The 8,535-nt window shown below is 34.7% G+C and overlaps 1 non-coding gene across 1 annotated transcript; it reads right to left on the bottom strand.

Moving 5' to 3' along the window:
* Positions 1 to 8,112: 8,112 nt before the first annotated feature.
* Positions 8,113 to 8,216, bottom strand: LOC112793368 (small nucleolar RNA R71). The gene has a single exon (XR_003198063.1). It is a non-coding gene; the product is annotated as a small nucleolar RNA R71 (small nucleolar RNA).
* Between the last annotated feature and the right edge of the window lie 319 nt (positions 8,217 to 8,535).

Below are 8,535 nucleotides of genomic sequence, written 5' to 3'. Positions count from 1 at the left end.
AGCACTTGGAGGTGGATTGTCATCTGGTTCGTCAAAAGGCTCAAGCTGGCATAATGAAGTTACTTCCCGTCCCATCTTCGCGCCAATTGGCAAATATATTTACCAAGCCTCTCCCAACACATTCCTTTCGTACCAATGTATTCAAGTTGGGGATTCTTGGCGTATATCATCCGCCAACTTGTGGGGACATATTAGACCATTTGGCCAGTACTCCATAACAAACAAGCCCAAATAAGATGATCAACAACTCTATATTTTTCTTTTATTATATCACATGTATATTTTACCTTCCTTTATTATTTTGGAATGTGTGAGTCAACTTTATTCACTCTATATTTTTCTTTTATTATATCACATGTATATTTTACCTTCCTTTATTATTTTGAAATGTGTGAGTCAACTTTATTCTTTATTTTATTAGCATCTTATTAGAATATTCTTCAAATTAGGAAGATTTTCTAGATATGATTGTATTTATGATGAGCTTGTAAAAGCTGTATATATTACAGCAGCATACAGCAGAATAAATCAAGAGAAAAATATTATACAAATTTTACACTTCTCTTCTCCTTACTGTCCAGAATTCAGTATGGTATCAGAGCTTTAAAGCTCTACTATATCCATCCATCCATCCATGGTAAAGACCACAAATCCAAACGGAACACCTTATTCTCCTTCTCCTTCTCCTTCTATATACACCCAAGTGAGAACCCAACATCAATTCTTGTTTCCCCTATACTCACAGGAAACAACTACCATTCTTGGTATTGTTCCTTTTCTGTGGCCATAATTTCCAAAAACAAATATGACTTCTTGACAGGCTCAATCCCTTCTCCTACACTTGATGACCAGTTTATCCTGCCTGAAAAATGTGCAATAATTTAGTCCTTTTCTGGATATTTCATTCCCTTTCACCTTCCATTACCCAAAGTGTCATTTATCTGTCTACTGCTTCTTTTGTTTAGGAAGATCTTCGAGATCGCTTCTCACAGTCGTATCTATTGCGCATTGCTGAATTGCAGGAGGAAATTTATGCACTCAAACAAGGTTCACTCTCTGTCACTGACTTTTTCACTGCCCTAAAGACTCTATGGGAAGAGATAGAAAATTCATGCCCTCTCCCTCTCTGTACATGTCCTGCAAAGACTTACCGTAACCAAAACTTCATCATCCGATTCTTGAAAGGACTTGATGAACATTTTTCAGTGGTAAGATCCCAATTGCTTCTCCTTGATCCTCTGCCTCCAGTCAATTGAGTTTTTGCCATGGTAATTCAGCAGGAAAGACAATTACAAGCAGCTTCTGGCATTTAGGATGAACAACGAACTATTGCTGCCGCCATTGAAGGTCAACGACCAGGACACGGTCATAGACACGGCTCTGGTTTCTCTAGCAAAGGACGCGGCGGGAATTCCTCCAAGCAGTGTACTCACTACGGCAGAACAGGGCACATAGTGGACATGTGCTATGGAAAGCACGGGTATCCACCTGGACACCCACGATACCCTGGACAACTGCGTGCTGGTGATCACGCTGCTCCTTCCATCAACAGCGCCGCTTCCTCCGTTGCTAACCCTACTCTGTTCTCCAATGGTGCCACACCATCATCCTCTTTGTACAGCCTGGTTCAAGAAAAACAGGCTATTAGGGCACCAACTGAACTAGTTCTTGGACTGACCCAAGCCCAACATATAGCCTTAATCAGCTTTCTGTAATAATAAAGCGAGCATATGGATATATGGAGACCTTTTCGTCAAAATTTGAATTTTGTTGTTTAGAAAAATGGCATACATCACAAGGCATATAACCTTGAAATTTGAATTATTACATATGGATATATGGAGACCTTTTCGTCAAAATTCAATTCATAATCACAAATAATTTTTAACCATAGTTGACGATTTTAGCCGCTTTACTTGGATCATCTTGTTAAAATCAAAAAGTGAGGTATCTCAACATATCAAAAATTTTATTGCTTTGGTTAAAACACAGTTTAATTCTAAGATTAAATTTATTCGATCAAATAATGGTCCAGAATTTCTTTTGACATCCTTGTATTCATCGAAAGGCATTATTCATCAACGAAGCTGCGTTGAAACTCCCCAACAAAATGGGAGAGTCGAACGTAAGTATCAACATATTTTAAATGTTGCTCGTGCTCTCATGTTTCAATCAAATTTGCCTATTACTTTTTGGTCTTATGCTATTAACTATGTAGTTTATTTGATAAATAGAGTTCCATCTACCATTCTTAATTTTAAAACCCCTTTTAAAACTCTATTTAAAAAACAACCGGATTACAATAAACTCAAAGTTTTCGGCTGCTTATGCTTTGTTTCAACTATTTTGAGTCATCGTTCTAAATTTGATTCAAGAGCACAAAAGGATATTTTTCTTGGTTATCAAAATAATTTTAAAGAATATATTATTTATCTTTTTGAACATAAGAAAATTCTGATTTTTAAAAATGTGATCTTTTATAAGCTTATTTTTCTCATAGCCAAAATCAATCAACAGCCCACACAAAATGATCCCATTCCTATCTCACATTAAAATAATCCAAGCCCAAATAATATCAATAATTCAAAAACACCCTCCATTCCTATTGGACCCATTTCTTTACCCATTGATCCATTCTTATTAGACCCATTCCTTTACCCATTGATCCATCCCATATTTCAAGCCCACTTCACAACGATAATTCCCAACCCCCCCCCCCCCCTCTTCTGGAAGTATCGAACCCCTCTCTCTCCTAATATTTATTATATAGTTTTTCAGTTACTATGCACATGATTGTGGTAACATTATCAAATAACTTTTGAACGCCTTTCACGAATATGACATTTTTTTAGGTAGGTCTAATTTCAAACTCATATATATTATCGCTACAATGTTATTTGTTACATGGAAATCCGGATTTGGTGATGACAATCGTGGCAGTCGTTTGTCTTTCTACCTCATTGCTCATTAGTTAATTTAAAACATGTTGTTACCGTCGTTTTCTAGTTGGATTTTTTTATAATTCTTTAGCATTTTATTTATTTATTGCAGTGATTAAATGTACTCAATATGAATATAATTTATCTTTACTTTTATTATTCAATATTCTGTACTTAGTACTTCAACATTGTTTCAATATTTTATTCGCTTCTACTTTGTTAAACTGATTTGGTTGTTCGATGGTATATGTTATATGTAATTTACATAATATAACATAAAATAAAATATCTCCTATAGGAATAAAAATATTACATATAAAAACATATTTTAAGATTTTAATTTAAAATTGAACTAGATTGAAAAATATAAAAACTTAGAAAGAGAAACTTGAGTTTATAATCCAAAATTTCTAAAATTCTTTGTGTCTATGAAATTTTTCTTATCTTAGTTAAAAATAATAAATTTATCTTCTTATTTGTTGATAATATATACAATCTTCATTGAAATATATCTAACTTAATATAAATATGACAACATGCACATTATATATAATTTTGTCAATAAAATGGAATATACTAAAAAGGTGTTTGTTTCGGTACGATAATAAATTTATACGTACCGATACATTTAAAATATGGACAAATAATAACAAGTTATGTAGAATTTATTTTTCACATCAGCATTTAATTTTTTTAAATATATATTATATCACTACTTTTACTAATACACCCTTTTAATTAAATAAAAATAAAAATATATTTTTTATTTAATTTTATAAAGAGTCTTAAACATCCTTATTTTATTTGATTAGAAAAAAAATACCTTTTTAAATTAAACAAATTTTAGAATTCAATTAATCCTAATTTTATAATTTCAAATAATTTAAACAACAAAACAAAAACATATAAAAAAACAAAAAATCAATCGTTTTTCATCTTCTCCAATTCCCCTAATCATTCGTGCCCCCCTCTGAAGCAAAGCAGTGAAAGTCCCAAACCAAAACGGAAAAATCCTAGCCCTAGGTTCTTTGCTGCCGCCGTCCCCAGGTGCTCAGCGCTTCCGCTTCTTCCTCTTTCCCCTGTCCGGAACCCAGGTAGCTCGGCACGTCGTCCCCATCCTTGCTTGCTTCTCTGTTCTTGGCTTGGAGCAGCTCGCTGTCGGGTCACCGCTTGCCGTCGTCTCTACTCTCGCCGTCATCTCGCCGGTTGCCGTCATGTCTCTGTCGAAAGTTAGTGTCCCTGCTTTCAATTCTTCGCATCTGCTTCTTCCTTTTAATTTTGCTCTGGTTACTGAATGCTCGGTTTTTCCTCTTCCTTTTAATTTCTAAAATTTTTGTTCAAATGTTCTTGTAATGTTTGTTGCTATGTTGTAATTGTTTTGTTATTGAATGATTATTTGATCTTCATCATTGTAATCATCAACAATGTCACTTCTTATTTCTTAATAAGCTCTTTAAAAGAGGAGTTTTCGCCACTCCCGGGTGATTTTCCCCAATTCTCTCACCTTTTACTTACTGGTTCTTGATGAGCGGATAATTTATACGCTTTTTGGCATTGTTTTTAGGTAGTTTTTAATAAGTTCAAGCTACTTTTAGGGATGTTTTCATTAGTTTTTATGTTAAATTCACATTTCTGGACTTTACTATGAGTTTGTGTGTTTTTCTGTGATTTTAGGTAATTTCTGGCTGAAATTGAGGGACTTGAGCAAAACTCTGATAGGAGGCTGACAAAGGACTGCTGATGCTGTTGGAATCTGACCTCCCTGCACTCGAAAAGGAATTTCTGGAGCTACAGAACTCCAAATGGCGCGCTCTCAACGGCGTTGGAAAGTAGACATCCAGAGCTTTCCATCAATATATAATAGTCCATACTTTATTCAGGAATTGACGACGTAAACTGGCGCTCAACGCCAGTTCCATGTTGCTGTCTGGAGTAAAACGCCAGAAACACGTCACGACCCGGAGTTGAACGCCCAAAACACGTAACAACTTGGCGTTCAACTCCAAAAGAAGCCTCAGCTCGTGGATAGATCAAGCTCAGCCCAAACACACACCAAGTGGACCCCAGAAGTGGATTTATGCATCAATTACTTACTCATGTAAACCCTAGTAGCTAGTCTAGTATAAATAGGATAATTTACTATTGTATTAGACATCTTTGGTCTCAGTTTTATTTTATTCTTCATCTGAGGAGACTATTGATCACGTTTTGGGGGGGGTTGGCCATTCGGCCATGCCTGAACCTTTCACTTATGTATTTTCAACGGTGGAGTTTCTACACACCATAGATTAAGGGTGTGGAGCTCTGCTATACCTCAAGTTTCAATGCAATTACTATTATTTTCTATCCAATTGGAATTATTCCTATTCTAAGATATTCGTTGCACTTCAATTTGATGAATGTGATGATCCATGACACTCATCATCATTCTCACCTATGAACGCGCGTGATTGATAACCACTTCCGTTCTACCCTAGACCGGGCGCATATCTCTTGGATTCCTTAATCAGAATCTTCGTGGTATAAGCTAGAATTGATGGCGGCATTCATGGGAATCCGGAAGGTCTAACCTTGTATGTGGTATTCCGAGTAGGATTCCGGAATTGAATGACTGTGACGAGCTTCAAACTCCTGAAGGCTGGGCGTTAGTGACAGACGCAAAAGAATCAAGGGATTCTACTCCAACCTGATTGAGAACCGACAGATGATTAGCCATGCTGTGACAGAGCATTTGGACCTTTTTCACTGAGAGGATAGGATGTAGCCATTGACAACGGTGATGCCCTACATACAGCTTGCCATAGAAGGGAGTGATAAAATTGGATAAAAGCAGTAGGAAAGCGGAGATTCAGGAGGAGCACAGCATCTCCATACGCCTATCTGAAATCCCCATCATTGGATTACATGAGTAACTTTATCTTTATTTTATGTTTATTATTTATTAATTTTCGAAAATCCATAATCAATTACTATCCACCTGACTGAGATTTACAAGATGACCATAGCTTGCTTCATACCAACAATCTCTGTGGGATCGACCCTTACTCACGTAAGGTTTATTACTTGGACGACCCAGTACACTTGCTGGTTAGTTGAACGGAGTTGTGACCACACATAGTAAAGAGCTATTATCTCGAATTAAATTTCATACAAATACAAAGAGTACGAATCACAATTTCGTCCACCAAGTTTTTGGCGCCGTTGCCGGGGATTGTTCGAGTATGGACAACTAACGGTTCATCTTGTTGCTCAGATTAGGTAATTTTCTTTTTGTTTTGTTTTCAAAAAATTTTCAAAAAATTTTATTTCCTTTTTTTCGAAAATAAATAAAGAAAATACCAAAAAAATCATAAAATCATAAAAACCAAAAATATTTTGTGTTTCTTGTTTGAGTTTTGAGTCAATTTTTAAGTTTGGTGTCAATTGCATATTCATATTGTTCTTGCATTTTTTTCGAAAAATTCATGCATTCATGGTGTTCTTCATGATCTTCAAGTTGTTCTTGGTAAGTCTTCTTGTTTGATCTTGATGATTTCTTGTTTTGTGTCTTTTGTTGTTTTTCATGTGCATCTTTGCATTCATATTTTCCAAGCATTGAAAATTTCTAAGTTTGGTGTCTTGCATGTTTTCTTTGCATCAAAAATTTTTCAAAAATATGTTCTTGATGTTCATCATGATCTTCAAAGTGTTCCTGGTGTTCATCTTGACATTCATAGTGTTCTTGCATGCATCATGTGTTTTGATCCAAAATTTTCATGTTTTGGGTCATAATTGTAATTTTTCTCTCTCATCATTAAAAATTCAAAAATAAAAAATATCTTTTCCTTATTTTTCTCCAAATTTTCGAAAATTTGAGTTGACTTAGTCAAAAAATTTTAAAATTAGTTGTTTCTTACAAGTCAAGTCAAATTTTCAATTTTAAAAATCTTATCTTTTCAAAATCTTTTTCAAAAATCATATCTTTTCAACTTTATCTTTGTTTTTCGAAAATTTTCAAAAAAAAATATTTTTCAAAATTTTTCAAAATCTTTTTCTTATCTTTTACATCATATTTTCGAAAATATAATCAATAATTAATGTTTTGATTCAAAAATTTGAAGTTTGTTACTTTCTTGTTAAGAAAGGTTCAATCTTTAAATTCTAGAATCTTATCTTTTAATCAATTTTAATTTTAAAAATTAAATCTTTTTCAAAATATCTTATCTAAATCTTCTGATCTTTTCAAATTTGATTTTAATATCTTTTTAAACTAACTATTTGCCTTTTGTTTGTTTCTTATCTTTTTCAAAACCAACTAACTACCTATCCCTCTCTAATTTTCGAAAATACCTCTCTCTTTTTCAAAAATTCTTTTTAATTGTTTTAAATTCTAATTTTAATTATATCTTATCTTTAATTTTCGAAAATCACTAACCACTTTTTCAAAATTATTTTCGAAATTCTCTATCTCTCCTTCTTCTATTTATTTATTTATTTACTAACACTTATCTTCACCTCTCTTCATCTCAAATCACTACCTCTATCCTTAACCATTCTTCTTCACTCTTCTGCCATTTCTTCTTCTACTAACATAAAGGAATCTCTATACTTTGACATAGAGGATTCCTCTTTCTTTTCTTGTTCTTTTCTTCCCTATATGAGCAGGAACAAGGAAAAAGATACTCTTGTTGAAGCTGATCCAGAACCTGAAAGGACTCTGAAGAGGAAACTATGAGAAGCTAAACTACAACAATCCAGAGGCAACCTTTCTGAAATTTTCGAACAAGAGAAGGAGATGGCAGCCGAACCCAACAACAATAATGCAAGGAGAATGCTTGGTGACTTCACAAAACCAACGTCCAAATTTGATGGAAGAAGCATCTCCATTCCTGCCATTGGAGCAAACAATTTTGAGCTGAAACCTCAATTAGTTGCTTTAATGCAACAGAACTGCAAGTTTCATGGACTTCCATCTGAAGATCCTTATCAGTTTTTAACTGAGTTCTTGCAGATTTGTGAGACTGTTAAGATGAATGGAATAGATCCTGAAGTCTACAGGCTCATGTTTTTCCCTTTTGCTGTAAGAGACAGAGCTAGAACATGGTTGGACTCACAACCTAAAGATAGCCTGGACTCCTGGGATAAGCTGGTCACGGCCTTCTTGGATAAATTCTTTCCTCCTCAAAAGCTGAGCAAGCTTAGAGTGGATGTTCAGACCTTCAAGCAAAAAGATGGTGAATCCCTCTATGAAGCTTGGGAAAGATACAAGCAGATGACCAAAAAGTGTCCTTCTGACATGTTTTCAGAATGGACCATATTAGATATATTCTATTATGGTCTATCTGAGTTTTCCAAGATGTCATTGGACCATTCTACAGGTGGATCCATTCACCTAAAGAAAACACCTGCAGAAGCTCAAGAACTTATTGACATGGTTGCAAATAACCAATTCATGTACACTTCTAAAAAGACTTCCGTGAATAGTGGGACGCCTCAGAGGAAGGGAGTTCTTGAAATTGATACTCTGAATGCCATATTGGCTCAGAACAAAGTGTTGACTCAGCAAGTCAACATGATCTCTCAAAGTCTAAATGGATGGCAAAATGCATCCAACAGT

Source organism: Arachis hypogaea, chromosome 3 (assembly GCF_003086295.3).
Source record: "Arachis hypogaea cultivar Tifrunner chromosome 3, arahy.Tifrunner.gnm2.J5K5, whole genome shotgun sequence".
NCBI classification, from domain to species: domain Eukaryota; kingdom Viridiplantae; phylum Streptophyta; class Magnoliopsida; order Fabales; family Fabaceae; genus Arachis; species Arachis hypogaea.
This window is presented reverse-complemented; position numbering and strand designations above follow the sequence as displayed.